Source organism: Zingiber officinale, chromosome 10A, assembly GCF_018446385.1.
Source record: "Zingiber officinale cultivar Zhangliang chromosome 10A, Zo_v1.1, whole genome shotgun sequence".
Lineage (NCBI taxonomy): Eukaryota > Viridiplantae > Streptophyta > Magnoliopsida > Zingiberales > Zingiberaceae > Zingiber > Zingiber officinale.
In genome coordinates, this window is record NC_056004.1 from 31,895,518 (window position 1) to 31,901,744 (window position 6,227).

At 34.1% G+C, this 6,227-nt stretch overlaps 1 long non-coding RNA gene across 1 annotated transcript; it reads left to right on the forward strand.

Annotated features, from left to right (window-relative positions):
- Positions 1 to 222: 222 nt before the first annotated feature.
- On the forward strand, positions 223 to 5,082 carry LOC122027735. Its single transcript, XR_006124506.1, has 5 exons — positions 223 to 616; positions 4,136 to 4,203; positions 4,435 to 4,539; positions 4,685 to 4,740; positions 4,834 to 5,082. It is a non-coding gene; the product is annotated as an uncharacterized LOC122027735 (long non-coding RNA).
- The last annotated feature ends 1,145 nt before the right edge of the window (positions 5,083 to 6,227 follow it).

The following is a 6,227-nucleotide window of genomic DNA, read 5'->3' on the forward strand; positions in this document are numbered from 1 at the left end:
GTATACTCAAACGTAAGACATCAAATATGCAGAGCCTAACTTAACTTGGTTGACTACATCAAAACTAACACGGAGTACTTACATAAACCCTAAACTTAGTTTCCAACACTATATCCTTCTTTATTATCCACTGAGTCTTATTATTGGCATTTATCGGCCATCACTCAAAAGAAAAACAAAAAGGAAAGGCTCCCCGGGCTTAATTCCTTGCTTCCTTCCTAAGTAATGCTTTTGAGAATAGTGCGCTCCGCGCTTTATTCTTCATTTATTCATCGCCTAAATCTAAATCTCACGCCCAACACCCGAAACCTAACGCTGTTTGATTTTTCTTCCCTTTAGACATGCTACTCGATCTTTATGTTAGTTCTTGTCATCCCTATCCTTATCGATCGAGACGTCGGTATCCCTCCTTCCTCTCCCTCCTATCTTTCTAACTCGGCTTTTAAAAGAGCTACGCCTAAGGCTCTATTAGGAGCAGTGACAATTTATGCGAACTGAGCCTTTAACCACCAATTGGTCTCGTTGTCAACTCTATTTATCCTCTGCTCGTGCTGAGAAGCCGGAGCCTTCTTCTTCCTCTCTTCATCAAAGAAAACAATAACTGTCAAATTGCAAGGTTTGCTTTTACTTATTTCAGTGTTAAAAATATGCTTTCTAAGTATTAAATGTGTTGTAGACATTGTGCTACTGATATGAAATGCAGGATAAGTATTTTGTGTTTCATTTGCATTCTTCCATTATAGATGAATGCACCTTTGTTAAAGTTGATTGCCTAACCACTTATCCAAAAGATGTTAGTTGCCATTTTTAGGGTCTGGACTTTAGATATACGAACCTATATCACTTACAAATTACAATAGTTGACTTCTTATTTATGAAGATATATCTACTTATGTGTCATAATTCATGATGTTACTACAGATACATGCCAATCTAGCTATTATCTTGAGCATAAATTTTGGCAATTTTGAAAGGCATTTACATCCACCTCCGCGAGGGTCTGTTTGTAATGGTAGGGTTGAAAATAGATCTCCTCCACGAGCATTTACATCTGATGATATTTTAATTCAATTGCAAACTGCTCGTAGAAAAAGAAAACATGGTGATAGAGGAGATGATAGGCATAATTGGATGAGGAAGTCCATTTTTTATGAACTTGAGTATTGACCTCATTTGAAATTAAGGCATAATCTAGATGTTATGCATATTGAAAAGAATGTGTGTGGTGCTATAGTTGGGACATTATTGGATACAATTGGAAAAAGTAAAGATACACCAAAGGCACGGATGAATTTGGGAAAAAATGGTTTAAGACTTGAATTGCACTCGCAGATATTGGGAAAAAAACTTTTAGGCCAATAGTCAAATACAATTTGAAACCCGACGATTGTAAGGATTTTTGTAAGTGGCTAAAATCTCTAAGGTTTCCAGATGGTTATGCAGCAAACATTTCTTGACGAGTGACCAAAAATGAAGGGAGCCTGCAAGGACTTAAAACTCACGATTGCCATATTCTTTTTCAAAACTTGCTTCCTATTGGTATTTGAAAATACTTGCAGAAAGATGTGTGTGAGGCTATTATAGAACTTTGCAATTTTTTTCATAAGATAACAAAAAAACATTGATTGTTGACAAGTTGAAGAAGTTACAAAGGGAAATCATTATAATATTATGCAAGCTTGAATTAATTTTTCCACCTGCTTTTTTTGATATCAGGATTGACTTATCAATTCACTTGCCAGAAGAGGCAATGTTAGCTGGGCCAGTTTCTTCTTGATGGATGTATCATTTTGAATTTTATTTGGGTACTTTAAAGAAATATGTTAGAAATAAGGCAAAACCTGAGGGAGCAATTGTAGAGGGTTATGTGATAGATGAGGCATTAACATTCATGCCACTTTTCAAGCTTGATGGAGTGATTCAATTTAGCAAACCGGAAAGAAATGTTGATGGTGAGCGACCAAGATGTGAGCTGGATATTTTTTCTCAAAATGTAAATCTCATGGGCTATAAAAAATACGTTAAGTTTCACCAAACAACAAGGGAGAAATTAAAGCTCATTAGTATATATTGAACAACGGCAGTGTGGTTCAATCATTCATCAAGTTTTCCAATTATGCTATGATTAAATTATTTCTAAGTATTTTTTTTTTAAATTTCATACATTTTTTTTTTCAAATGTGATGTAGGGAGCATTGGAGTCTATTATAGAACCTGATAATATTGCTAGAGGTCAATTATGTCAAAAAAAAAAGAATTTTAGTCATGGTTTAGAACCAAAATGGAAGGTTTAAAGAAGGAAGTAGGATCTTAGTTGATAAATAAATTGAATTCGTTATCATGTATGCCTAATTTTAGTGTATGCACCACAGATGCAACTATAGTTGAAGGTATTCGATATCATTCTCAAGAACTAGATAGAGGTAGAATAATACAAATTTATGGGGTTGTAGTCCCATCTCATAATGAAGAAAATATGAATTTTTTTGGTGTGTTGTTGGAAGTTGTTGAGTTGAGTTATATATTTGGATATACTGTATATTTATTCAACTGTAAGTGGTATGAATGTACCAAAAAATAGAAGTCATTAAAGATAGACTTTGGTCTCACGTGCATCAATAACTCGAAGACATGGTATAAAGATTCTTTTATTCTTGCAAGTCAATCAAAACATGTATTCTATACTGATGATCATAAATCTGGAGGTAATTGGAAAATTGCTCAAACATTACAACTCAGACATATTTGGGATTATCCAGCAGTACTTGATAATGATGACACCGAGCATCAATTACAATTAGAAAATAATTCATTCATTGTGCATTGATCCGGTACATAATCTGAGTCAGACGGAGATCAACGAAGATGGATATCGGTGTTGACGTAAAGACGACTTTCATGCACCCTGTGTATGTGCGTTAGAAAAATGAACCCCCACATGGAACCATAGGTTTGTAGTAATGGACCCGGTGGTACTTGAGTCTTGCACACACTCAGATAATCACATGGAGCATTAGAGACCAGAAATCAGGGAAAATGTCCCCGCCGTAGGCCCTTCGATGCTTAAGTCAGGTCCTTTTTCCCCGACAAAGCAGTGTACGAGGAAGGAAAAAGAATTGTTGAAGATGCGTGCGGATGTACGCATACCTGGCCAATGAAGAGGACCTCCCTTTTTATACGACTCTGCCTGCCTTTTGAGCCTGATCACTACTAGAGAATATCGAGTGTCAGGGCATGTCGGGTGAGGGAGGATGTCTGGCGGTCTCCCCTTAGTAGGAGGAAGGTTCCACTCCCAGTGTGTGGCAGAACACTGGAATATTTCCTGACTTACAGTAGTTATTCTCTGACAGAAGGTTACGATTCTCTGACATTGTTGTTGTTTAGCATTATCCGTCTCGCTAGGGTTAATACTGCAGATAGCTTAAGATGATTACTTAGATGTGCCGCAAGGACTAATCCTTGACGAAGAGAATGAGCTGTGTCAATTGGCCAGGGCTCACCTGAGACTGTGACCAGGGACTCCGCCTTCATGACTTGACTGCTGAAGAGCCGGTCGGGGGCTGTCTGGTAAAGGTGCCAGGGCCATATGTATGGCCTGAGTTGGGGAGATCCGATCAGTAGAGGCCGACCAGGAACTAGTCCAAATCTCGTGCCAGGGCTTACACCCGTGGTCCCGCTTGCTTATGAGGAATTATATGGCTGGTAACGCGAGGAGGCCTAACTCCTATCTTCCCTTGATTGTTGATTGTCACGTGCTCTTGACCATTGACTATCATCACATCCTCTTGACTATTAACTTTCTGACCTCATCATACCCCTCATTTACACACCGTATCATGCATGATACTATTGTGGATTCGTCTAACCAACAATATCATAGAATTGAATTGAATTCGGTAGAGATTCCAATAACGGAATTACAAGTAAATGAGAATGAGAGTATGCATTCATATAATGTTGACGATGATGATCCATTTGATGTCAATCTAGATCGTCTTGCAGAAAACTATTCTGATTATGATATTGACTAAATAATGATAGGCATTAATTTTCATGAAATTATTATATTTGATGTCTGATTATAATTTAAGAGTTTTTCTTATGTTGTTAATTATATTGAATTTTAAGTTTCCAGATTTTTAACTCTATAGACTCTGGATCAGTAAAAGGATTTCCAAATAATCCCAGAAAGTCCAAGAACAGGTTAGATTTTTGTCATATTATATTCTTGAATTCTTTATACTGCCACAATTTTTAAAGGCTGGACTTGTACTATTTTTTGCTTGAATCATCTGGTATCAATTGTTCTAAATTTCTTAGATGAATACTTTTTTTCTTAATAGCATTATCTCATATCTTTTTCTTAGTGTAGTAGTTCCAAAAAAGTTAAATCTTATCTCACCTATTTTTTACTCTTTTTTTTTCTGAACTTAGTTTGTCAAAAGAATTCAATCATTGATAAAAGCATCCACATAGCATATGTGAGGGCAATCAGATCCGCAAAACACTTCATATATATTGAGAATCAGTATTTTCCAGGTTCTTTCTTATACCTGACCATCTTATAAAAATTTAGGTTTGCGTCATTCCAATTTTAGTAGTATTTTCATCTAGAATGTGAGAATTTTACATGTTCCTGAACAATTATTAGAATTACTAATACTTAAAATTTTTAATTGGCCAGCTCGCATCGGTTTCTGCCTCACAACAAGAGGTTTTTGTTAGAATTTGATGTCTAATGTATGAAGCCTTGCCCTACTTTTTAAGATACACTTCTTAAACTATGATTAAGCAAGTGTTCTCATATCAACTTCCGATCTCATTTGATGGCAGGTTTTACCTACGTGGCCCGAAGGAGATACTTGATGGCAGGGAATCCATGAACAATTCTACTTGCACGAGAGCACTCACGAATGATATACAAGACTTCAACATCTGCTTTTCCATCAGTTTAAGTCGACTTCCATCAGTTTAAATTTTTTATTAGTTATTTGACATTTACTCTCTTTTGCCCCGGATAATTTATTACTTTTTGCAAAATTCATATTTTCATCAGTTATTTCAATATTTGTTAAAATTTTATTGATTATTATTTTATAGAGATGATGGATAAATTAATAAAAATATATATTAACCGATAAATTTTTAACAAAATCATCATCAAATATATATTTAGTTGGTATTTTTAAAAATTTATTAGTCATTTATTTAAAAAAAATATCAGTCAAATATATATTTAGACGGTATTTTTTAAAAATTTAATGGTCATTCATTTTAAAAGTTATTCATCAAATATATATTTGAACAATATTTTTAGAAATTTATCGGTCTTTTATTTAAAAAATTTATTGGTGAAATATATATTGGGACGATATTTTTAGAAATCATGGACCATTTAGTTGGTCGGTAACACTTTAAAATATAACAGCTAAAAAATGAAGTTATTAGTAAAAAATTTATATTCCTATAAGTTGATGTAGTTGGTTTATACAAAGATGTTATTGTAAATATATGGATAAAGCTTCTCATGATTTATCTCTTTTTCATATAGTAAAAGTCATCCTGATAAACTGGCGAGGTGATGGTTTTATATTTACTGTGTGTGTTTTTTTTTATCGACAGCAGGAAATTTACTGTTAAAAAAGAGTTCCTTGATGTTAAGGTTGGGGAGGATAAAACCTCTCAAGTGCTCAACATAAAAGTCTCTCACAATTAATCATTTAACAATGAGAGATTGGAAGTTCACGTCTAGAGTTTCAATTCAAAATATTCGTGAAAGAGTAAAAACCTTAACCATAGAAAGTGGGCCTGTGCAAGCGAGCATTGAAACTAAGAGCATTCAGAATGGGAGCTTCTTGAGTTGGTAGCTTTGAAAAATCTAGCTCTGAAAAATCTTTCTCTCATATTGGAAGGAGGGTTTTCATTTTAAGTGAAGAAGCGGCTCCTTACAGAGCCGCTTCTTCATCTTTTTATTTTTTATATTAAAATATTCTTTTAATATTTATTAAAAAAATAAACATTGACTTTTTCATTTTTTTAATATTTTTTAAATTAATATAATTTTTTTAATTTAAATATAATACTGGAGTTGTTTTTTTAATTAAGAGAGTCATATGATATGGAGGTTTAAAAAATATGGGACCCATGGAAAAGTTGTTGGGTGATTTTTTTTTATAATGAAAAGATTGTGTAAAGTTTTTACTTTTAACATGGTGGAAAAAATTCTC